At 43.1% G+C, this 24,712-nt stretch overlaps 1 protein-coding gene across 3 annotated transcripts in view; it reads left to right on the forward strand.

Moving 5' to 3' along the window:
* Nucleotides 1-20,317: 20,317 nt before the first annotated feature.
* Nucleotides 20,318-24,712, forward strand: part of PGAP4 (post-GPI attachment to proteins GalNAc transferase 4) — a 13,425-nt gene continuing 9,030 nt past the window's right edge. Inside the window, exon 1 of one of the 3 annotated variants that reach the window (XM_080940293.1) lies at nucleotides 20,318-20,871. The gene's annotated coding sequence lies outside the window, so the exon portion shown is untranslated. Of the gene's footprint in view, nucleotides 20,872-23,470; nucleotides 23,573-24,712 lie in introns of those variants that run through there. The other 2 variants (XM_080940294.1, XM_080940295.1) reach the window with 2 other exon arrangements.

A 24,712-nucleotide genomic window follows, 5' to 3' on the forward strand; every position in this document is an offset into this window, starting at 1 on the left:
CAGTGATAGGGGAAAATGACAACAAAGCAAATGGCATGTATGACTATTCCGTGATAAAACTCATTAATGACTATTCCGGGATAAAACTCATGAATGACTATTCCATGATCAAACTCATATATGACTATTCCGTGATAAAACTCATATATGGATATTCCGTGATAAAACTCATAGATGGGTATTACATGATGAGACTCGTTGCTTCACTAAATCCAAAAAAGAAAATCTACTGCTAAGAAATATTCACTAGATTCCAAAGGTTGATTAATAAAGGCAGGTTTGTTCATCAGCAAATAAACACTAAGGAGATAGATTTGGGGGGGGGGGTGAACTAATACCATAACGCATGTTAAGCAACAAAATACAGGGTCTCTCAGTAATTGGTAAGACAGAAATATGGGGCTGGGAGGTGTGTTGATGTATAAGCATGCTTGCTGAGCAAGCATAAGGACCTGAGTTTGAATCCCTAGCACCCATGTAGAACAGAAATGGCTAGGTGGAGCTGGATTTCAGATTACAGGTTCAGTTAGAGACCTGACTCAAGTGAATAGGGCAAAGTGTGATAGGGCAGGGTACACGGCGTCTTCTTCTGGCTTCCTCATGCATAGGCAATTCCTGATACAACTCCCTCCCTCAGCATACCCAGAGACCCTCTGAGAGACTGAGTCTTAATTGGAAGAAAATTTAGAGCTTGGATATAGCTCTGTGGTAGAATACACTTGAATAGCATACACAAGGTCCTGGGATTGATCAATTAAACTACAGAAAAGTAAAGGTAATTTACATACCATAGTCTATATGAAAGAAGCAGTGAGCGCTGTTTAAACAGTTGTGATGTCTTTCATCAATAATATTTGTTAAACTCTAGCCATATATCCTTATACATTAAAATGTAATGTTTTCATAAGGGATGACTCAAGAACACTTGTAATTTGTTCTGACTTTAGCATTGACACACACACACACACACACACACACTATACACACACACACATAGTCACCCTGCTCTGCAATAGCTCTCAAGGTTTATTCATATCTATCTGAACACTGGGACCATTTTATCAACAAGTAGCCAGTCCATTCACCCCCATTTCTAGCCTCTGGCAATCATTCTTGCTACATTTTTACACCCCCCCCCAAAAAAAAACAACAACAGCAAGTTTAATTTTCAACATGTTTAAGACTTAAATCGTAACTGACTAGATAAACATTATTTTTGTGATTGTTTTCAATTTTCCCACATAATGGTTACCAAGGGAAAAGGGCTTTAGGGTCAACACAGAAGCAGAGATGTCATCTTAAGTAGGTCTAAACCTTCCTACTGCTGCAACTCTGACCCTTTAATACAGTTCCTCATGTTGGGTGACCCCAACCATATAATTGTTTTTGTTGCTACTTCACAACTTTATTTTTGCTACTACTTTGAATCATAATATAAATATCTGATGAGCGGGATGTCTGACATGTGACTCCCAAGGGGATTACGACCCACGGGTTGAGAACTGCTAAGTTAACGAGAAGAGAAAGTGTGTCATGGAGATAAACATGGGTGACTTGGCCTAACTATAGAGGCTCAAGCTGTCCCCAATACTGTGTTTACATATGGTAGTTGTTTTATGAAATGTAGTTAAAATATCACAGAAAGCCATACATTGCCTTTGTTACTATTCCTGTTGCGATGGTAAAGAACCCAACAAAGCACAAGTTAAGGAAGAAAACAGTTTATTTTGGCTCAGAGCTCAAGGACTGTAACCCATCATTGTGGGGAAGCTCTGAGAGCAGGAACTCAGACACCCTGCCTCCTGAAGTCAAGAGACAGTTTGATTGATGTCTAGCTCACTTTTTATATACTCCGGGATCCCTGTCCATAGTGGGCAGAAACTTCTTCCTCACTTAGTCCGGTTAAAACAAGCCCCACAGGAATGCCCAGAGGCCTTTATTCTGGAGGATCCTAGATTCTCTGAAGTTGACAACCTACCAGCACGAAAATCAAAGTACTTTTCAAATATATCGGTGGAAACATTGGGTAAGATTAAAATAAAGGGGGTGAAGCTCTGTTGTAAATGTCAAGAGATATTCTTAGCCTTTAAGATCAGTGGAAGCTAGTGATTTGCTAATACATTTCAGAAGAAGTATGTGATTGTCACTGGGGGTTGGGGGTGGGCAATGACTGGCTGTTGGGGGAACTAACGATAGTCCAGTTCTCCATAAGTTTAGTCAGTCAACCTCATACAGTCATTAACACAAATGCGGCTTTTCCCCTGAGAACTTCAGTTCACATTAGTTTTTAAAAATTCTACCAGGCATGGAACAAGTCTCAGTTTTCTGATTAGTTATTAGTATTAGGAAATATAACACTGCAGCAGGGGTAGGGGTTGTTCCTGGCAGGCCCATGCCAAGTTGCCTCCCTGAGAAATCACACCATGTGACAAACCTGGTATAAAGGAGGTTTGTGTGTGGAAATAGGAGGGAGTGAGGTCCTGGGCGACTTGTAGAGACAGACAGACAGGAGCAAAGCCATGAGGACAGGGAAGTACAGACAGAGAAGGACAGAAAGGACAGAAATGGGGAAAGAGATACTGGCCAGAAACTCGTGGGAACAGAGAGAGAAAAGAAGAGTGAACTGGGGTGGTGCACAGTCCTTTTATAAGATGCTAGCACCTGGCAGTGCCAGGAAATAGCAGGCAGGTAATGACAAGTCCTTGTTAGGTCCCTGGGAGGAGCTAGCAAGCTAACATTCCTTTTTTGTTTAATTAAAAATGAGGAACTAGGAGTGGGTGATGATGGGGCAGGAGTCAGGTTGTGGTGTTCTTTAGACTACTTCCTGTTGGCTGGGAACAACGTTGTCTCGGGGACTGTCGTAGGTGGGGTTTTACTGCTGTGAACAGACACCATGACCAAGGCAATGCTTATAAGAACAACATTTAATTGAGGCTGGCTTACAGGTTCAGAGTTTCAGTCCATTATCATTATGGGAGCATGATCTTGATAGTTGGGGGAGAGGGAGGGGTTCCAGGACCAAAGAAAGGGGAGTAGATCCCCCCTTCCGGAATAAACAGGTTGGGGGCATGGGATGTTGACTGACAGGCATCCTTAGCTGGAGCCATTTGACCCATGCAAGTTGGATCCGAGTGGATTTCCTGAAGCTTACAAGAATCTTTCTAAGTTTATAAAAAGAGATACATTTGTTAAACGCATGAGCAATCTTTAAGGTGAGCTCAGGGAAGTCAGAAACCTTCCGTGGAGGAGGTGCAAAAGCTCACGTGATGAGGGTTTTCAGTGTGACTACAGACCATGAAGGGGGGGGGCTTCTTCCCTCTACCCAGAAGACTGGGAGTATTTAGATTTAGCACAAGGAGACACACATTTAAGTCTATACGTAAAAGACAACCAAAAGAAACTGAAATTCCTGAGCATGTGGCTATGCTAGGGGCTCATAACCTTACCATACGCTTTACCAGAGTTAGAGCAATAGCATTAGATTTCTCTGATCAGTGTTAACGCTTCGACCTTTCAAAGTCCTGACACGGTAAACAGTAGCTTACTTATTGGAAGAAATCTAAAGCATTTTCATTCCTTTTGTATGCCTTAAATCACTTCTTTTAAATCACCATTTAAGTTTTTACTTGCATTTACCCACCTTAAAAGAGCTCCTTAGACCCTAAACCACTTCCTTAGATCCTCGTAACTTAAGCTTTTGTCTCCTTGACAACTTCACTGATATGAAATACTGCATCCTAAATTTTCTTCCTTTAATAACCTGGAAGTCTTCCTCTGTTTTTATACCAAAACCATTTGCTGTTAAAAATTCCGATGACTGATAAGGGTTTCCTGGTATTTGATCTGTAGCATTTTAAAATTATCTTTTGTGGTCTTCAATTTCACTAAGCCTTGTGGTAGTTCATTTCTGGAAGCACTTAGGAAACGTGTCTTAATAAAGAACTACAAAGATGAGGTTGTCCCGTGGGAACGCCTATGAGGGATTTTCCTAATTGGGTAACGGAGGTGGGAAGACCCCACCCAGAGAGTGCGTGCACCACGTGGGCTGAGCCTAAACTGAATGTAAAAGAGAAATGAGCCAACATTCCTCAGTTGTATCCCTAGGATACATGAGTCAGAGCAAGTCACTTTCAGTACCAACACAGAACACTTCAGTCCAAAGCAACGCAGGCTTACAGTTCTCCCGGTTCCTTTTGGGCTTTGTTTCTCCGAAACGACCCCAAGTAGAAGGCTTCGTCATCCCATGGTCCAATTTAAAACAGCTTACTTAGCTCACTGAGACGGGGGCGTCTCTGTTTCTCCTTTCTCCAAGATCCTTCTTCTTCCATGAAAAAAGCAGACATTGCTACTTCCCATCTTGGTCAAAAGCTGAGCAGAACTCCCAGCCCAGTCATTTCCACTCTGCCTTTTCTCAGATGCATTCCAGGCTCCCGGTTCTGCTGCTCTGATCTTTGCACTGACGACTTGCCACAATAGTGATGTCACTCCGTTCCACTTTTAATCTCTCCGATCTGCGTCCAACCCTACCCCTGAAAAATGGCATAGCACATCATGGTAGACCTCAGATTTGTGGTGGGATGAAGAATCTTGAAATGGAAATTGTTCTGGGTGATCCTAGTAGACCCCGGTGTGATCACAAAAGTGTTTGTGGAGAAAGTTGCAAAGATCCAGTGAGTAAGCAGGTCCAATGAGAGCAGACGAAAGAGCAGAGGCTGAGACAGGGCACTAACGCGGAGGAATGCGGGTGGTACTTGTAGAAGCTGAACACGTAAGGAAACCGGCTCTGCCAAAGCCTTGATTTTGGTTTGTAAAGCTCATTTTGGAATTCTGACCCCAGCAACTAGGATAAAGACATGTTATTTTTAATTTGGATAATTTAAAAGTTTTTAATAGGAGACTAATATAGCATGCAAATGAATACACGTGAAATAGCTTATCTACAAATCTCTGGCTTATGGTGAGGCTGTGTTATGATATGCCCATCACAGAGAAAACACAATGTCAGTTGAAATATATTTAACTGCTCCAACATGAAAAACACTGTAGCTTGATCTGGCTTACTTTCCATGTGTTTGTAACACATCACTTTAAAATTAGGAAAGTCACACAAAGCCGTTCTTATAAGGGTTTATGTTGTCTGCATATACAGATGGAGATTTTGTAATGAAATGCAAAAGCACAAAACAATATCCAATGATGCTGGCAAGAGTATGTTATCATATTATTTATTGGCTGTTTGCTCTCATGATTGTAAGGCTGACTTGGGGTTGCAGCTCACCCCATGATGAATCTTCAGATTCTTATCACAAATCAGTAGACTGGGGGAAAGTCAACATATAAATCTAGAGTATCTCTTTGACATCTTCACACCATCATACTGCTGACAAATCTTAAGTTGAACCATGGTAATTTAGGAGAGTTTTCTGTGTGTGTCCAAATATGGGACCTCTGAGCCACCCCTCCCCTTTACAGAAGAGGTCCACAGTTATTTGGAGGAGAGCCCAGATTCTCAGTGTTGTAACAAAATCATGACAACAGAAACAGGAGCTGGACAGGGTGGTAACAATCTATAGTCCCAGTGGTCGGAAAGTAGTAGGGGAACCAGGAGTTCAACCCTATTCTTCCTTAAATGGCCATCTCAGAGGCAGCATTAACTGAGAGCCACCCTATATGGATGGAATGTGCTTCCTGTGAACACCACATGGTCAGCAGCTCCCCACAGAAATCTTATTCATTCCTTCTTAGGTTTAGTTTTGTCTTATCTTGTTTTCCTATCCGGGACTGGTGCTCATGGACAGGGCTATCTGCTTTTAGGATACGTAGTCATGCCTCAGTTTACCCTCTTCAGAAAGAGTCTCATAGACAGTGCCCAGGCATTTGTTTCCAAATCCTGTCCAGTTGATGAGATCAGCCAGTGCACCTCTGATCAGTGCTTTAAATTCAACCCCAGGAGGTAGAACCCTCCCCTCCTCCCTATCCCCAAGCCCAGCCTTTGTCCCAAACTCCTTTGCTCTGCTCAAGTTACATATAACAAAACAGAGAGGCAGTGAGACCTTGTTCATGTAGGAGTTGATTAGGTCAAGAAGCCACCAGTCTTCAGCTGATAGTAAGGTATTTTCGCTTAGGAGACTAGAGTGGTAATTTTGGAAGCTTGTTGGCCAATGGCTGTAAATCACACCAGCCTCCCTCCTGCCTTTCTCTCCTGTACACACATCCTTTCCACACTCTGCATCCCAACATGCATATAACATCACGATGCCCCATTAGAAGCTAATAGGTTCTAACTCTTCATTCTTGGAACTGCCCATATTATGAAGCAAATAATCCCCTCTGAAAACACATAAAAACCAAAAAACTACAAACCACATGCATTTTATTATAACACAAAATAGATACATACACATTTGGTTGATCACATTTAGAATTTCCACACAAGTATAAATTATTTGCAAAAGTAAGTCAGTAGAATTTTAAAATAAATAGTTCCATCAGTTGTGATATATATTTATAGAGCTGTTGCCAAGAGCTGAGCAAACACATATGTATATTCCAATCACCAGAGCAAAGAGAGGCTGGTCATAACCAGGGTAATGGTCGTTACTAACCGACTCAGATCAGGCAACTAAATTTCTTACCAAGAGGCACACATGTATATACAAGTCCCCAGACATCAAAATGACATTGAAAATGAATAATATTGAGAGTCTGTCACCTGATGAGTTACTCAAGTCCCCAGTCTCCAGTACAAACTCATTTTTTCCCTAAAGCCTTAATAATAAAATAAAAATAATAAAAAGCCTTAATAATAAAAACACACTTAATTAATAGTGTGAGTGTAAATGTATGTGTGAGTGTGTGTGTGTGAGAAAGAGTAGGTTCGAGTATGTGCGTTTGGGTGAATGTGTGTGTGCAAGTGTGTGTGTATGTGTGTGTGTGTATACAAGTATGTCAGCACATGCCAAGATGTGGATGTCAAGGTCAGAAAGACAATTTGAGGACGTCAGTTCTTCCCGAGCACCAAGTGGGCTCCGGGGATTGGATCAGGTCGACGGCTTAGCGCAGGTGCTCCAGCAGCTGGACCATTTTCACAGCCGCCTTCCCCAAGCGGTGACTTTTCTTTGACAGGCAAAAATAACTTCCTTTCACTTGGTGACTTTTCAATTTTGGGGGAAGATATAGCTATTAGCCAGAGAGCAAGGCAGATTAAAGAAGGCACAGTGTGGTAGCACTTTCATTTAATTGGTAGAACCCTGTCTGTAAAACATCTTGGAAAGTCTGGCACTTGGTCCTTGTGGGTTGGAGGATGTAGGACATACCCACTGATGAGACTTAGAGACATTATGCAGGCAGCGTACTATACCCCATCTCTCCCTCCCTCCTTCCCACGTCTCCCTGGACTTCTTTCCAAATTTGTGACCCACTAAGCAGCAATAGAAATATTTATTTTAGTTAGGACAAATTCAGCTTTCCCATGGCATAACAAATGCATAGAGAGTTCATCATAAAGGCATGAACTCACAAAACATGCAGATAGAAGTTCCTTTGCCATTTGTCACAACAACCTGTATGCAAATCTAATCTTAAAAATTAGAATCTATCAGAACTTCTGCACACAGACACTTGCAAAAGTACGTGGTGCCACTTTAAGGAGCAAGAATGATGAAGGAATGTGGGGGTGTTGTATTCGAACTTAAAGTTAAGTGTGGCAGATAACTCAGCACTGCAATAGTATCCGAGCGAGGTCCCCATACCACTGCAAGGAGTCTAAAACTGTTCATAGGTGTTTGGATATGGGGGATGGGCACACCACCCTGAATTATTCAAGATTCACCTGCATTCAGAAATGCATCACACATCTGAGCCTTGCTTAATGCTTACTGAGGTTTTGACTCTATTGTCAGGGGTTAAAAAGAAGTTAAGAAAAGAAAATAAATTTAAGTATGGAAATGTGAATTAAAATGATTACAAATCGAAACAACTATTTTGTATATAAAATTACTTGGTTTATAAATAGAAAAACAGATATAGCAATCAAGTTTAAGAAAAGATATACCTTAATTCAGCATTAATATACTGTCTACTGTTTTTCTTTTAATGTTGAGGCAGGCAGAAAGTTAGGACGTGTGAAAAGAGGCAGATTCTCAAGGAGGCAGGTTAGAACTTCTAACTGTTCATTTTCCCCTAAGTGCTGGAAAGTTTCCTAGTGTGCTTGTAACCTTTTCCAAGTACATCCATTACTATGAGTGATCAAACAGCAGCCAGCCCACAGCAGCTCCTAGCTGATCCAGGACTATGACGCAAACTGCTATCTTCCATCTAGGACACATCCAAATGTCAGGCTACACACCAGTCCTAATGACTACAGAGTCAAAGCCAGCAGTGCCAGCATGTGACTAATTGTTTCCTCTTCCGTTGGTCCAAGAATTAGGAGCATGGTTTCACCCTAGTGTTCACGTCATCCTGGAAAGAGTACAGTTTTCAAACCCACTTCAATGAAAGTTACAAGCAGCTCAAAGCACCGAACCAGCATTCCTTTGTTCTTCTCTGTTGTGTTTCTCTGACTCTAGTTTCATGAAAAGCTTCCTAAACCCTCTTTCTGGTCTCCTTTGGTTCCTTTTGGAAAGGTGCTGTAAAGGAGACATTCTCAACCTCACCAAAAGACTGAGATGCTTCTCCAGTTCTTGAGTAAAAAATCCACATGACTGAAAATAGCCTTTTCTAAGCACAGAAACCATCCTAAACAACAAAGAAAATCACATCAAAATTATTATAACAATAAAAGGGATCAAAATCACATTTCAGAAATGTGACGGCATGCCCTCTATATTTAACTAAGCTGTTGTCCATGGGGCATGCATGTGAAGGTCAAAGGTAGGTTCTCTCCAGGTAGGTTGTCTCCTCAGGCGTGGAGGCCCTTGTCTGCTGAGCCATTTAGCTCCTGTAGCTGCTATTATATTTGAATTGGAAGTTTTAAAAAGATACATGCCAATCAAGTTTGATATCTCTTCAGAAAACTGGACAAATTGTCACAAATGAACTTTGGGTAAATAAGAAGTGCAGACTTTGTCTTCTGTTCAGTACCCTGAGCCTCAAAGGGAAGTTACTTTTCTAACACAACTCTTTAACTTTGTTTCCCACAAAATTCCCTAAGGAGTGTGCTTCACTGAAATTTTGCCAGAAGAAAAGTTTCCTTGATTTCTGTGCCAAATCCCTACTTGGGAGGAGTTAAAGTCTCAGCATAACACAGAGAGCATGCAGGAGCATGTTACTGGGTGGAATCACCCACACCCAGGTCTGTTTTTCCTCCCTGAGTATGCAGTTACTGTCCAGATAAACTGCCGCTGCCCTATCTTTGAAAGTAATTCTCAACTCCTCTCTCTCTTGCTCTTGTGCTCTTGCAGCCTTGCTCTCCCACCCCTACCCCTCCTTTTCCCTTCCCCCCTCCCTCCACATGCTCATGGCCGGCCTCTACTCCTCTATTCCTCTACTTCCCCCCCCCCTCTGCCTCTACCACCCTCTTAACTCTCCCATGACCTGAATAAACTCTATTCTGTACTAAAAAAAAAAAAAAAAAGAAAGAAAGTAATTCTCAGAAGTCTCTTCATGTGTAGTAGACAAACTTCGTTCTATATGACAACTGCCGGCGTCTGGATTCCCACCAACAGGCAACCCCACTGGATTCAAAGGCAGACCTATAGGAACATGAAGCCGTAATTAGTATGACTTAAAGTCAGATAGATTAAAAAAAATACTAGCTTATATTTCTAAAGTTGAACCATAGAAAGGAGCTTTGGGCTCCGTAAAGTTGTTGATGGTTATTTTCAAGACACAAGCACAGAAACCTAGTGTCACCATGAGACACCGAGTTCCTTTTGCCCATCCTGGTCTCATGGTTTAAGAATTTTAAAAGAGATCCTGATCATGAAAGCTGGAGATCCTGACAACTGCCTGGAAGAAGGTGTTGGAAAGGGGCCAAAGAGCCCAGTTTTGCTTTCTGAGCTAGAAGACAAGAAGGCAGGCTCAGCACTGGAGGTCTGCAAGGAGCTGCATCCAGAGTTAGGTGCCTAGGAAATTCAGTATAGGATCACTCTCTGAGGAGAAGCAGGTTAAAATTTGGATGTTTAGAGATGAGAAATGAAGAGAGAGGAAGGGAGAGTTACACTTTCAAAGTTAGAACTAAAAAGGGGCAAGCTTAGTGAAAATTTGCAAGTCCAGTAAATGTATAAAGGGGAGGGGCTTTGGAACATGCCACATTAAAGCAATAGTTATTCTCAGTCTCTTAGATTGTCTTTGGAGGTAGATGTCAAGGCAATACATGATTGGACAGTAGAGAGTGAGGTGGGAGAGGAGGAGGGCGGGAGATTCAGGAGGAGGCAACATGGAAGCAGACGTGGATGTTTCTCTCGGAGAATCTCTATATGGCTAAGGTGGTTATGAATATTTTATAAGGGATGGAACTGTATAGGATCATTTGACTTATCTAGGTGGGCAAATTATATTATAACAATTGGATCAGAATATTTTAGTGTGTTCTTTGATGTGGCAACTTAATTGAGTTCATTTAGTGGCTGGATGCACAAACCCTGCCACAGAACTGGGATGTGTGTGTGTGTGTGTGTGTGTGTGTGTGTGTGTGTGCAAGGCTTGACACAAGGGAAAGTGAGTGAAAGCAACACTCTGGGGCGGTTGTGGATCATCCAGGACAGAAGCAGCCAGGAGGACACGGTGGACCACACCTGGGTCATAAAAAGACGGGTCTGTGGGTACTTAGAGCCAGCGTGGAGCCGCTAAGATAAAGATGCCCTGTGGTGCCATGTGACCTTACAGTTGCCAGCGCTAGTGCAAGATAAAAGGTTATCATTTTTTTATTTTTACCACAACAGTGCAAGATAAAAGGTTATCATTTTTTTATTTTTACCACAACAGTCTTTGCTTGTATTATATTCCTTTTACTTTTTGTCCTTAAGCTGGATCCTTAAAATAGGATTTCTACTTATCAAAGGAGCTCTCTGCCCTTGTCAGGACGAAGGAAGCACCAGACATCCAAATCAAAAGGTCATTATCAGTCAAAACCACTATGACTAGAATTACTGACCATCAACCCTCCTACCTCTGTGAGAGGTCGTCAAAGTGACACTATACAAAAGGTTCCCCCACAGGTGAAGCACTTCCTGTTTACATTAGAGAGGACACAAATCTCAAATGTTACCTGGGAAGAAGCTGGCTACAAATGACCCACTTTAGTTCCCTTATGACCCAAATAGCCTCGAGAACCTCGTAGAACCAAAGGTCTCCGTGCATTGGAACATGAGGACCAGTGGCAGACCCTGGTACACTGAGACCAGACGGCAGAGGTGCCAGAAGTATTTGCCCAACTAACCAGAACTATATACAAATCCCACCTCATCCCAATTACAGTTTAGGATTCCTCCCAGGTTCCTGGTTGTAACCAGTTAGCTCTCCCTTTTCTGTCAGCCAAGATCACTTAAATTCCCTGTCAATCAAGGTGACAAATTTGAGCATGTCTCCTGGCTCACCTACAATAAGGCTGTTTGGGGAAAACAAAACAGCATTGTGGTGTTTGTTTCTGTCTACATTGTACATATTTCCGTATGTACGCACTATTAATGGTGAGTTTGTTCTTAGTCAGTTCCCAGCCTGGGTGGCATCTACAGGAACACAGAACTGATATTTGCAGAGAGTAGTCAAACTTGGTATGATGGTGAATTGTCAACTTGATAGAATTGAAAATCACTGGAATTTTGGACCTTTAGAAATGTCTGTGAGGGGTTATCTTGATTACATTAATTGATGTGAAAATGCCCTTATTAAGTGTGGATGGAACCATTCCCTGGTAAGGGATGCTGGGTTGTGTAAAGAGAATGTAAGCACTAAGAAGCTCACAGGCATGATTCTATCTACAGTAGTGAAAGATCAGAGATACTTGACAGTTTCTTACGGTGTTAAACATGCGCCTTTTATTAGCAAGATCCCTGTTTGGTTCAATATAGCTGCAGAAGTCCCAGACTTAATGTCTGTATTCTAGGGAGCAGGAAGAAGCTTCCCACTCCATCCTCGCCAAACAAACAAACAAACAAACAAAAACTACCAGCTTATATCTCATTCATGACCCCTGAAAAGTATCTGGGCATTATAGGTTTTCATCTGGAACGTGCCGTTTTATATTTGTGCCATTTCTATTGCTGGGGTAAAATAGCTTAGAGAAGGAAGAGCTGTTCTTTCTTCAGTTTATGGTTTCAGAGGGTCAGAGTCCATGGTGGCTGTGCAGAGGTGCCAGGTGGCTGGAGCAACCACTGAGAGCTCACATCTCAAGCCTCAAACAGGAGAAAGAGGGAACAAAGTGGATTTGCCATGTAGCTTTTAAAATCTCAAAGCTGGTCCCCATAGACATGCCTCCTCAGGCAAGGCCACATTTCCTGAGCCTTTCTAAGCAGCCACCAACTAGAGATCGAGTATTCCAAAAAATTTTGGGAATATCTTACTCAGACCACCACACATATACTCTTTTTAAAAATTGGAAGAAGGATCCTGAAGAGTGGTCTGGTCTCAGTGGGTAATGTGCTTGAATTCCAGGTTCAGTAAGATTCTGCCAGAGAAAACACAGTGGGAAGTGACTAAAGACGACCCCTGATGATGATGACTTCGGGCCACCACAGGCACACCTTCAAGTGTCTGTATCAGCACACAAACCCATGAATTGACCTCATACTCCCAAGTAAATAAATAACCTTTTTTTCTTAGATTTATTTTATGTTTGCTTGCATGTATGTATGCACACCACTTTTATCCCTGGTGTCCACAGAAGTCAAAAGAAGGCATCATATACCATAGAACTGGGGTTACAGATGGTTGCAAACCACCGTGTGAGGACTGGGAGCCAAACCCAGGTCCTCTGAGAGAGCAAACTCTCTGAACACAATTAACATTGAATTACACATATTCTACGGCATCTCATACACATGAAGATGAAACCCAATTAGTCTCATTTTTCCTTCCCATTAACCCTCTCCTCTCCCTATACTTTCTTTTCCCACATTTATTGTCTTTCTGCTTTGCTCTGCGACCCACTGAGTATGACCATGGGTTTAGAACTATCTTACCAGGTTCCTTAGTACATACACAACTGAAAATAAAGTCTTCCCTTGTCTCAGAACCTTTCACTAGCCAATAGTTCCGCAGAGCGTGGTTGAGCTGTGTGAACATCTCCTACACCCATGACTGTTTTAAACAGCACAAGTATTTTGAGGTTGTTTTCACTAGACACCAGCCATTTGTAATTTTTTTAATTTGGGCCTTCTGGGATATTGCACCAAACCAAAAAGAATACTGCACAAAGGATAATGATGTTTTCTTAACAAGAATTTCAATACTGAAGAGGGGATGAAATTTTAGGTTCTACTCCCTGAGATCAGAAATGATAGACTAAGGCTAGTGAATGTTTGAGATTTAACAAGAAGGGTACCTCTAAATCACCTACTAATGATTAAATGTGTCCACAAAATTTATGTGATAGATAATGCAGGTACATTAAGAGGTACGGCATGGTAGATCACTAAAACTTGAGGGATCCCTATGGAGAAAACACACTATACATTGAGTGGTGTGCTGGTCACTGATTTCATCGTGATACAAGTCACAGTCATCTGGGAAGAGGGAACTTGAATTGAGGAAATAATTTTATCAGAAAAGCCTGTAGGAAGGTCTGTGGGAAATCCCCTTCATTGATGATTGATGTGGGAGGGCCCCACCCTCTGTGGGCAGTGCTGCTCTTAGGAGGGGTCCTGGGCTGTTTAAGACATGATGAGCTGTCATGGAAAGCAAGTCAGGTAGCAGTGTTTCTCCATGGCCTCTGCTTCAGTTCTTGAATTTGTGTTCCAGCCCCCACCCCGCTCCCCGTGAATCCATGGATAAAAGACACACACACAGTTGTTCATTTTCAACTTGCCTTCTTGGCACAATTACTGTCTCCCACCTGGAAAAGCATGACTTTATTTATATTCTTATCTCTGCACCTCTTACCTGCCCTAAACTTCATTGGCTTAGTCACATCCAGCCCCTGCTAAATGCCCCTGCCCTTGCCCCTGACCACCCGCCATTTTGTGGTGGCTCTTCAGTCCTTCTCCACCAGAAGCATGGTGAAGCTCTCCTCCCTCTCTTCCCTTGCTTCTGTTCACTCACCTCCAGGGACCCAAAAGTCCTGCCTATTCCTTCTGCCCAGCAATTGACCCATGACTTCTTTACTGATAGATCAAGAACCAATTGGGAAACAGGACAGCATCAGAACCACCCTTCCAGGCAACTGTGAGAAAGACATATGGTGATAAAAGAGGAAGAAGGGAAAAGAATATCGGATTATCTGTACGGGTGTCTTATCTGTGTAGATGCTGAAGACTCCAAGTGCTGAGATCTGAGCTTACTTCCCTTTTAATGTGCCTCTTACTCTGTCTTATAGATGGCTATCAATTCCAATACTGCCGTTGTTTAGCCATCAGGTTCAGCTAAGCTCTGTTTCTAAACCTTTACTAATTCCATGAGTCTATTTTTCTGTTGTTACTACAACATCGCCATGGTAACAGTAGAAGCACAGACTGTGAGGCCCTAAGCAGAATTCAGTTACATCCTGTGGACCGAGGAGAACATCAGATATGCATCTGAAACATGGAAGCATAGTCCTGTTGCTTCTGATGGCCATCCTAGAGAAAGAACAATTCGCTGGGGAGAGCTCTTGGTGTGTCAAGGATATTGAGAAGAATATTTACCTTGGGCTAGGACAAGAAAGTAGGCTCAAGATGAATACAGCTGACAAATGTGTTCTTTGTGTCTTGATCTGGTTAAGTCCCTGAATGATGGGACCTTTGTTTATACCTTGTTTGTTCCTTAACTACTTTGTCTTTGACCTAGAACTGACCCCACTCTCTGTATGTACCTAGAATGGTACAAAAGCAGACTGGAAAAGATTAAACCTGTCTCAGCACCTGCTGGGGTCATGTTTACTTTTATCCTCACTCCCTCCCTCGAAACCCTATTGACTGACGGAGCTGCTTGGTCTCTCCATTCTGCTTCACATAAAGCCAATCAATTGCGTTCTTACAGAGTTGTGGAGGAAATGCTGACATTCCTGGCAGAGGAATCCAGAGGGGATGTGCCACATATATTCTTTGGAAGGGAGTAACCAATACATTAGAATTTAGAGACGAGGAATTTGTTTTTCATCAACAGTCTTCTGCCAAAGGCGCCAGGCTTTTTTGTTATGTTTAAACACTGAAAAAGAAAATCCAAAGAGACACCTGGGACCCTCCCTCCACTCCAGGAAGAAGGGGACCCAGATATTAAGCAACTCAACAAGCAGAATTCCAAATGAGCAGCTAGTTGCTGTTCCCTGCCTCCTCTCTCTCCTAAGCTTCACAGCTCCTACCCATTATCACCTTCCTGTCTCTCTGCATTTAGCTTTACCTTCTCAACAGGATTGACAGTGACTTTGAGAAGCACTGTAGGTAACGGGCACTGTGGTAGGAAGATTAATCCTCTAAGCCTCCTCGTCTACAGTAATGTGATTATGCTGGGGATCTTGAGAGAATGATCCTGGATCATCCACATATGCCAGGCACGATTACTACTGGTAGTCGGAGGCAGGAGAGTTAGTAACAGAGGGAAGTACAGGTTAAAGTCCACAGGGAGATGCTTAGCCAACTAAGAGTTCTGAAACCAGGCTCTGAAACTGAAAAAGACGAGGAAACCGACTCTCGGAAGGAACATCCAGAGAAGAAACTTGCCAGTCAGTGCCCTGACTTTGACTTAATTTTGGGTTTTTAACTTCCAGAACTGTGAAGTAATACTCGGGGTTCTTTCCACACCTGTTTCTTTTATTTGGAGTGTGTTTGTGGAGGTCAGGGAACTCCACGAGAACCCTGAGTATCACACTCAAGCCTCCAGGCTTGGCAGCAAATGCCTTTGCCCACTGAGTCATCCTTGGGTGCTGCATACATTAAAATTGTGAAAATATTTTTTATGTTTGAAATGAGAAACTGATGCAGAGAAAGTAACTAACAGAAGAAATTCAAGGGATATGAGAACGAATCAACCTCCCACTTCCAAAAAACCACAAGCCCACAAAATATGATTCTGGATTCGGTTCCAAACTAGACTTTTTCTTTTGTTTACTGAAAAGGAAGTTAGTGTGACAATTTAAATAGATAAAAGTTATGAGGCAGATAAATTGTTTTTCAAGATTAGCTTTCTAATGTTGAGACTTGTGCTGTGGTTGGGCAGGCTTTCTTTGTGTTTATAAAGTAAACATGGAGGGACTGAGGAAGAAGGGGCAGATCTCCAAGGTGCTGTCAAGCTCCCCACCCTTTTACACTGAAACATTAATGAAATGCCTAAGTTAAGATAGAGTGATAATTCTAATAAGGTAAATGTTCCCTTTTGGACAGTTTGGGCCACACACATATGTGTTATTCTTAATCTGAAATTAATTTTTTAAAAAAAGGCGTTTATGTCTTGAAATATTATGGGTGTGATGTTTGTGTGCAGCGTGCAAAGATTACCCTCGTGTTATTCAAATGCTGGTTTTTCTGCCCTCCTATCCTGTTGTAGTCCTGAAGCCCTGTAATACTTGTTTCGAATCTCTGGTCTTTAGTTTGTATAAACAGTGCTTAGAGAATCGGCTTCTGTTTGTTGTTGTTGTTTTGTTTTTTTATATTCTTTTATGATGTGCACGTGGGGTAATAAAGAGTAAATCACATACTTTGTCTGCACCTGTGGGCAAATAAGGGAAGCAGACAGAAAGTAACAATTACCTAGATATACAACTGGAAATCGTTATCTGTCTATTTTTCTGTCCACATGGTACATGGATAAAATAGAAGTCCTGGCCAGGCATGCTGTTGTACAATTTTAATCCCAGCCCTTGGGAGGCAGAGGCAGGCGGATCTCTGTGAGTTCACTGACAGCCTGGTCTACATAAGCAGTTCCAGGCTAGCCAGTCCTACTAAAAACAGACATAATTATAGATTATCCAAATAATTAATTAACACTCCAGTTTCTGGTAAGAGTTGGGTGGATTCATGGATTACATTCTCTGCAGATGATCTTTATAAATTCTGGCCAAATATAAAAAGGAATCAAAAGCGATCTGCAGGAGGCAGTAACTTGATAAATGGTGTAATGCTTGATTTGTTCCACATTGTGATGGAGTGTCAGACATAAACCTCTGGAAAGAAGAAAACCAAGGGAAGGACTAGGAACCAGCTCTGATTTATCTTATGCCTCTAGCTAGGCCCCCAGTCTAAAGCTTCCAGAACTTATCCAAATAGCGTCACCAGATGGGGACCAAATGTTCAACACATGAGTTTACAAGGACATTCCAGATTCAAACTATAATAAAATGTAGCATTTTCTATTTGTGTTTTGTGTTTGTTGGTTTCCTATATTTTAATCTTCACAGCTATTGAAGCAGAAGAAAGAGACTTCCAAGTATTCGATGACTTTAGACACACGTCACTGCTAGAGCGGTAAAATGATGGAAAAATGCTGGAAGTTAGAGAGCGGTCGATGACTGAGATTCACAGTGTTAGTATAACCTGCAGCCATACCTCCTGCTAACTTAGGAACTTCTCACTCCCTGGCAAGGCCCCAGGCAAAAAGGCCAACAGGTCAAACACCGCAGACACACATCAAAAGAGAGTCTATGTTTGAAAGATAAAACTGGGTAAGCTTCATACTAGGTGCTTCACTGTGTGTGTGTGTGCACATGGGTACGATTCGGGAAGCTCCGATGAAACCTTATTTAGCTTTGAAGCAACAACGTATCCCCCCAGTGTGAAACATCAGTGTGTCAGCTCAGCAGGAGGTGAATGAGAGGCTAGAAAGTTAGACAGGGAACTGTAAAAACAAGGCAGCAGAGAAGCAAACTAAATCCCCAAAACTGGATTTAATTTCTGTTCAGATGTTCAGTTCAGGTGATTGTAAATCTGTATAAAAAGACAGCCTAGAGAAGAGGGGAGCACCCCAGAGGAGAGGGAGCACCCCAGAGCAGAGGAGAGCATCCCAGAGGAGAGGGAGCACCCCAGAGCAGAGGGAGCACCCCAGAGCAGAGGAGAGCATCCCAGAGGAGAGGGGAGCACCCCAGAGGAGAGGGAGCACCCCAGAGCAGAGGAGAGCATCCCAGAGGAGAGGGGAGCACCCCAGAGGAGAGGGGAGCACCCCAGAGCAGAGGAGAGCATCCCAGAGGAGAGGGGAGCACCCCAGAGGAGAGGGGAGCACCCCAGAGGAGAGGGAGCACCCCAGAGGAGAGGGGAACATCCTAGAGGAGAGGGGAGTACCCCAGAGGAGAGGGAGCACCCCAGAGGAGAGGGGAGCACCCTAAAGAGAGGGGAGTACCCCAGAGGAGAGGGAGCACCCCAGAGGAGAGGGGAGCACCCTAAAGAGAGGGGAGTACCCCAGAGGAGAGGGAGCACCCCAGAGGAGAGGGGAGCACCCTAAAGAGAGGGGAGCCTATGCAAATGTAACAGAAGCTGGATGGGGGAGGGTAAAAGGTGAGGAAGAAAAACAATGATCAGAGATATCAGCTATTGCAGGAAACACACAGCGTGAAACCGAGCACTGAGTCCAGGCAAGTAAACTGTCTACTAGAACAAAACACCACAGGCCTTGGGGAACACAGTGGAATCCAGAGCTGCTGCAATCAAGTACCTGCAATGGCCTGTTTGCACTGTAACTTATTAGACATGCCTATTAGGGGAAAGAGAAGAAAGCTGGAATGGCTGGTTTATTATCAGATGCTTTACAAACGTGTTGCCAAGGGAAGAGGCACTTTGTAATGGCAGAGGGGAGAGCTTAATCACAGAGCAATAGAACAGACGATGAAAAGCTTGAACAACCAAAGGGAGAAGAAGATAAATGCACAGACTTCATTAGTCTTAGCAGACAATTTCCCACAGTTGGCAAAGCTAGAAAATCGGTACCGGAAAAGAAGGCATCAACAACACTATACAGGACATATATCAATGTATGTATGTATGTATGTATGTATGTATGTATGTATATAGACACCTGACAGAAAGCTTTAAAATACAAAGCCATTACAAAACCAAACAATTGCAGAGCACGCCATCTCCCCAAGATCACATGGGACACTGCTCACAATAGGCTTTGTTCTGGGCCGTTGAGGAAAAGCTCTCCACAGATTTAAGTGAACAAAATCTTATGGGTGAATTTTCTGATCTCAAAAGAACTGGAAATAATAAACAGAGAGAAGCACTAAGCATCAAGAAAGTTAAAAGCCGCACGTCTAACCATACAAGCAGACAAATAATGACAAGACGTTGTCTTCTAAACCAGGCAGGTATAACCTTTTTTGTCGTTGGTCGGTTTCTTCTACCCTCCCCTCAGGGCTCCTTCAAATGGACACATGTCAAAGAACCATGTTCCTAGTAACTTGAGTTCCGAATGGTTTCAATAGCAGGAACTTGGCTCCATAAGGCTGACCTCATGATTATTTACCTCTGTGACAGAAAACAGATAGAACACCTGGAAACTAATGACGAGTTCATTTTCTCATCAAATAATTTACTTACGGAGTTTCCTCTTTTTATAGCCCTATAGACTTGTATGTACAGAAAGGGTTTTAATGGGTATTTTCTATTGGCGCCTCCTAATCTTGCAACTTGTTTGCATCCTGAGTATTTAAATGATAGCGATCAGACAATAACACAACATTACGATCACCAAAAATTTCATATTATATGAACAGCCAAAATATTCTTTTACATCCTGGCCTACAGTCAAGCTATCATAGAATTAGAAGCAACAAAAATGGCCACAAAGATACCTGGTGGTAAGAGACCTGGTAAAACCAGGGTACAAAGCTGGCTTTTACCTTCTCTTAGATACGCACATTTTCCCCTTCTTTGAGTCATTTCCTATGCTTTTCCTGTGTTACACGATAAGGTTATTCTACCCCAGTGCATATATTTTTCTCCAGTTATGTCTCCCAGGAGCTTTTGCATTTAAACAGAAGGCATCTAGAAGATTGAAGCCCATTCAGAAACGGAGAAATACGTCTTTCTTTTTGTGCCCACCTGATGGAATGAAACCTAGGCTTGTATTCCCATTACAAAATGGACAGTCTTCCTGTTCTCCTGACTTGGGAGCGACCCTGCTTTTCCCTCGCTGCCCGTCAGTTGGCGCCTTTGCCTCCCCCCCCCCCCCACCCCCGATGCAGCTTTGGGGGCTGCAGTTGCTCCGCAGCTCGCAGGTCACGTGTCCGGGCAGAGCGAGGGGAGCCCGGCGCCGGAGCGAATGCGGGAGGAGGCGAGCCTTCCGCTACCCGCGGCCCGGCGGGGTTCCGCGGAGGCGCCGCCACCGAGGCCCGCCAGCCTGCGCCCCAGAGGCGGTGGCCTCGGCTCGTCAGGAAGTAGCTGACCGCCTCCACCGGGTAGGTTTCCTGCCCGGCTGGTGTCGCGGAGAAGCGCGCCAGCGAGGGGACGCGACGAGGGCGCGACGGCCGGAGAGGGGGAGCGGTGTCCCCGAGGCCTGCGTCCCCCGCCCTGAGCCCCGCAGGCTCGCCCGGCCCCGCCCTCGGTGTGTCTGCGGCACCGGGAGGGTGCGCCTCGCTCTCGGGCGGTCGCCGGCCCGGCCGCGTTGTCGCCAGAGCGAAGGATGCAACCCGGGAGCCCCGCATAGCCCGGCCGCAGGACCAATGGCTGCCCGGGAGCGGGGAGCGGGTTCGCCCGTCCTCGGCGGGGCGAGTCCTCCAGCGAAGGTGACCCGAGGAAGGCGCCCCTCCCGCTCCAGCGAACAGCCGCTCCTGGAACGCCACTGCGTTGGACTCGCAGTCTGGGCCTCAAGGTGGGGAAACTGAGGCCGGAGGGCAGAGGGGACTCCCCAAGGTCAGCGGCGACCCGAGACGCCAAGCTAAGGGTTCTCGAAGGTCACTATTATTTTCCCCATAGGGATAGTTGGATGGATGGGTGTGTCTCTGCCCAGGCGTCGCCCATGCCGCACTGCGCTCGCTCGCGAGGTGTCGTGGGGCCTGAACCTCCGCAGGTCACTGTGACCTGGCATCTCCTGCTCGGCCCTTGCTCTCCCTGAGGGACCACAGTGCAGCTTCAGTGATGATCTCACCATGCGGATTATCAGCAAAATCTGCAGGTGTGGGTGTGCACGCAAGTGCACGCCGGCTTCCCCGAGAGAAACACACCGTGTAAGGGAAATAGTTTTATTGGAGGATTTCTAGAGGGTCTTTATGCCCCACATAGTTTATGAAGTCAGAAGAGCCAACAAGGTGCGTCTAACGCTTAATATGATGAGAACCAGGGGGGAAAAAAAGGAAGTGATAATCACGGAGCAAAAAAAAAAAAAAAAAAAAAAAAAGCAAAAAAAAGGCAAAATATAAATATAAACAAAACTACATCTTTTTTTAGATTATTAGAAGATTCTCTGTTTAATCTTTAATTTTTTCTACTCCTGAAGTTTTTATATTAATAATGTAGTTATTAACAATGTAATTGTATTAATAATGTTATGTAGTTTTAATTTGCTTCTCATTATCCATAGGAACCAATACCTAATTACCTGTGTTTGTTTTGTGCATTTACGTGGATGGAACAGTTATTCCTTTCCTCATATTTTAATTGGAGTGCATTCACTTGTAGTTTTTCTAATTATAATTCAAAGCACTCTTTAAAATGCTCTCATTATTTTCTTAATGTGTTGGTAGTTATCTGACTGTCAATTCTGAACTATTTGAACAATTAAATGGTACATTTTGTCATAATAAAATGTGCCTCAATAAAGTTGATTTTAGACAAGATTGGAGGCATTGAGGATGGTGTGACTGTAGACCAAAGTTTTTTTTTTTAAAAACAGGAGAACTATGCTAGGTCATGAGAAAAAAATAGGCTTAATAAGATTATAAAATATCTTATAAAGTCTCAGTAATTAAAATGAGAGCCATGGCATAGAGGTGCAGACTCGCAATCCTAGTACTAGGGAGGTTGAGGTAAGAGAACCTCTAGTCTTAGGCCAGTCTGAGCTTCACAGCAAGACCTTGTCTCAATATAAAAGATAAGAATTAATACAACAACAACAATAATAAAAAGGACCCAAATATGAGATAGCGAATACACCAGAAACGTAAGCATTTAAATTGGAGGTTAAAGGGGATCTAGGCTTTCTTGCTGCCTTGCTCACCGCCCAGGTGTCGGGCACGACTCGTCACTGAGTGAAATTTTGAGTACAGGTTGCTGAAGTCATACATGTTCTTTGCAGGAATGTAGAAAGCCAGTGGAAAACCTTCTTTCATGCCTCTCAGCTCACTTTCATTACATTGTATTCCCTATGTACAATAAAAATGGCCATACGATGCGCGTTTTCTGTAATTTGAATCAACATAGTTGCCCTTCTCATCCCATTTATCCCCCACCCTTTCGAACACAGAACAGAATTTAAGGGAGAAATTCTTACTGGCTCTAAGTATCGTAACTCATCATTTCTGCCAGGTGCATTACTTGCTGTGCCCTATCAAAGGGAATGCCTTGGTACTTATTACCTTGTTAGATTTAGCAGATTCCATGCAAATGCTCACTTGTTGAAACCATATTGTTTCCTCTTGGAGTAAACTGAATTGAGATTGTGTTAATTCTCAAAACTGGTTTTGGAAAAAAAGAACTGTCTTTCTATTAACAGACCTTCCAGTTTTAAGGCATGTATTAGTGACTTTTAAAATGTAGTCTTTTATGTGGATAGTCTTCCTATTTCTCCAAATTATTTGTAGGTATTTCATTTTTATTCTAAACGTATTCCTTTTCTACTTTACCTGAGGGTTTTTTTTTTTCAATTCCATTAATGAAGTTTGATTGATGGAATGAAATAATTGATTTTGTGTGTTTTATAAATATGTAGCGTGCATGTCTCTTCAGAGGTAACCAGTGGTAACACTCAAACACACACGCGCACACACACACACACACACACACACACACACACACACACAAACACACACCATATATTGTCTTATGTTGTTACCTACCATATCTTAAAAGTGGCTCTTACTATTTCTGATGGTTTTTCATTTTACTCCTTGGGCCCAGAAGCACTAGTGCATGTTGGGTAAGAGCAGGGACCCTGGATTTACCTTTTTACTGCTCCATTCCAAAACCTTTGTTAACTGCTGCAAGTTTATTCTGCCTTAGCTTGCCCACCTACAAAATAACGATCATAGGCTTTCTATGCAGATCCGCTCAATGCCTAAGAGTCCTTGTCACAGAAGTGCTGGGCAGAGTTAGAAATAAGCTGTTCTCTGCCCTGTATGTGAGTGGGCTGTGTTGTTACTCCCAACTTACAGCAGAGGGATTAGGGGCCGAAGATGCCGAAAGACTTCCTGGGATCTTTTATTTGTTCAACAATCATTAAGTCTCTTCTTGGCATAGAGTACTTACTGTGCTGAGCCTGTGAGGCATATCGAAGACAGATTACACTGAATCCAGTGAGAAGGGACTCGGAGGGCTGTTGACCGAAGGGTTCCGAATAAAGCCAAGAAGGGCATCAGGTAACATGGACAGCATGTGGCATTTGAATTTTCTGCTTATGGTTTGATAGAATCTATTTTTTTCCACCAAAATGGGATTGATCATATCACTCTTTGAGAACTGATTGGTGCAAAGAAATGGATTCCAGGGTCTAACACACCCCGGAAAGTGCGGTGAGGATGTAGCAAATGTCTTTAGGAAGATACTTTACTCTGTGCCGTGGGATTCAGATCTGTGGATTCAACTAACTGCAGATCGAAAATGATCCAAGAAGTGAAATTTCCTTTAAACTAAACACTCGTGTATTAATTTTTATTGTCATTCTTCCCTAAACAAAAAAACAGAACTACACTTACACAACTACTACTTACCTCGTGTTTGCACTGTGATCGGTATTAGAGATGATCTAGTGTATTTAAGAAGCACAAACCTAGTACATAAAGACAGTGACAGTTTATAGAAAGAATCTAAGCATCTTCAGATTTTGGTGTTCTGAGGGATGGGGTTCTAGAACCAATCCACCTTGGATCCCAAAGGACAGTTGTACAATCTAGAGTAGAAAGTGGTACATAAATAGTCTGAGGAAAGTCCTAACATGTATAAGAAAAAAGTGCTCAGTCCTGTTGGAAAATCAGGCTATTGTTTAGAAGGGACGCAGACCTGTTGATCTACTTTGCCATGGCTGAATTGGTGTGTGTGAGCAATGGGCTGTTGGAAAGACTGTCAGAGCTGAATTCTGGGGAAAACTTGGCAAAGCATTTGGATTGTCTTCTGCAGACACAGGGGAACTGTTATGGACCAGTTCTATAGAAAAGAGTGTTGTTCTGACCATGCTTCAGAGGGTCAGATGGTAATGTACACTGTTCCCATGGTTTACAGCATCCCGTCTCACGCCTGAGGCAGGGCTTCCACGGGCAGGGCTTCCACGGGCAGGCTCTTTTCATCTAAACAGTGTCTCCATAGTGAGACTTTATAAATTGGTTTTGAAGTTAGCATCCGGAGCACAGTTATGGCACTTTGAAAATACGTCATTCTTACTTGACCTCTCCATCACCTGTCCTCCTGCCCCCCTTCCTCTCCCCAGTAGCCCTTTCTCTTTTCATGTGACATATATTCATTTATAATCAATTAATTAAACTGTAGGATCAGCATACAAGAGA

The sequence above is a fragment of the Micromys minutus genome (assembly GCF_963924665.1).
Source record: "Micromys minutus genome assembly, chromosome: 28".
Taxonomy (NCBI): domain Eukaryota; kingdom Metazoa; phylum Chordata; class Mammalia; order Rodentia; family Muridae; genus Micromys; species Micromys minutus.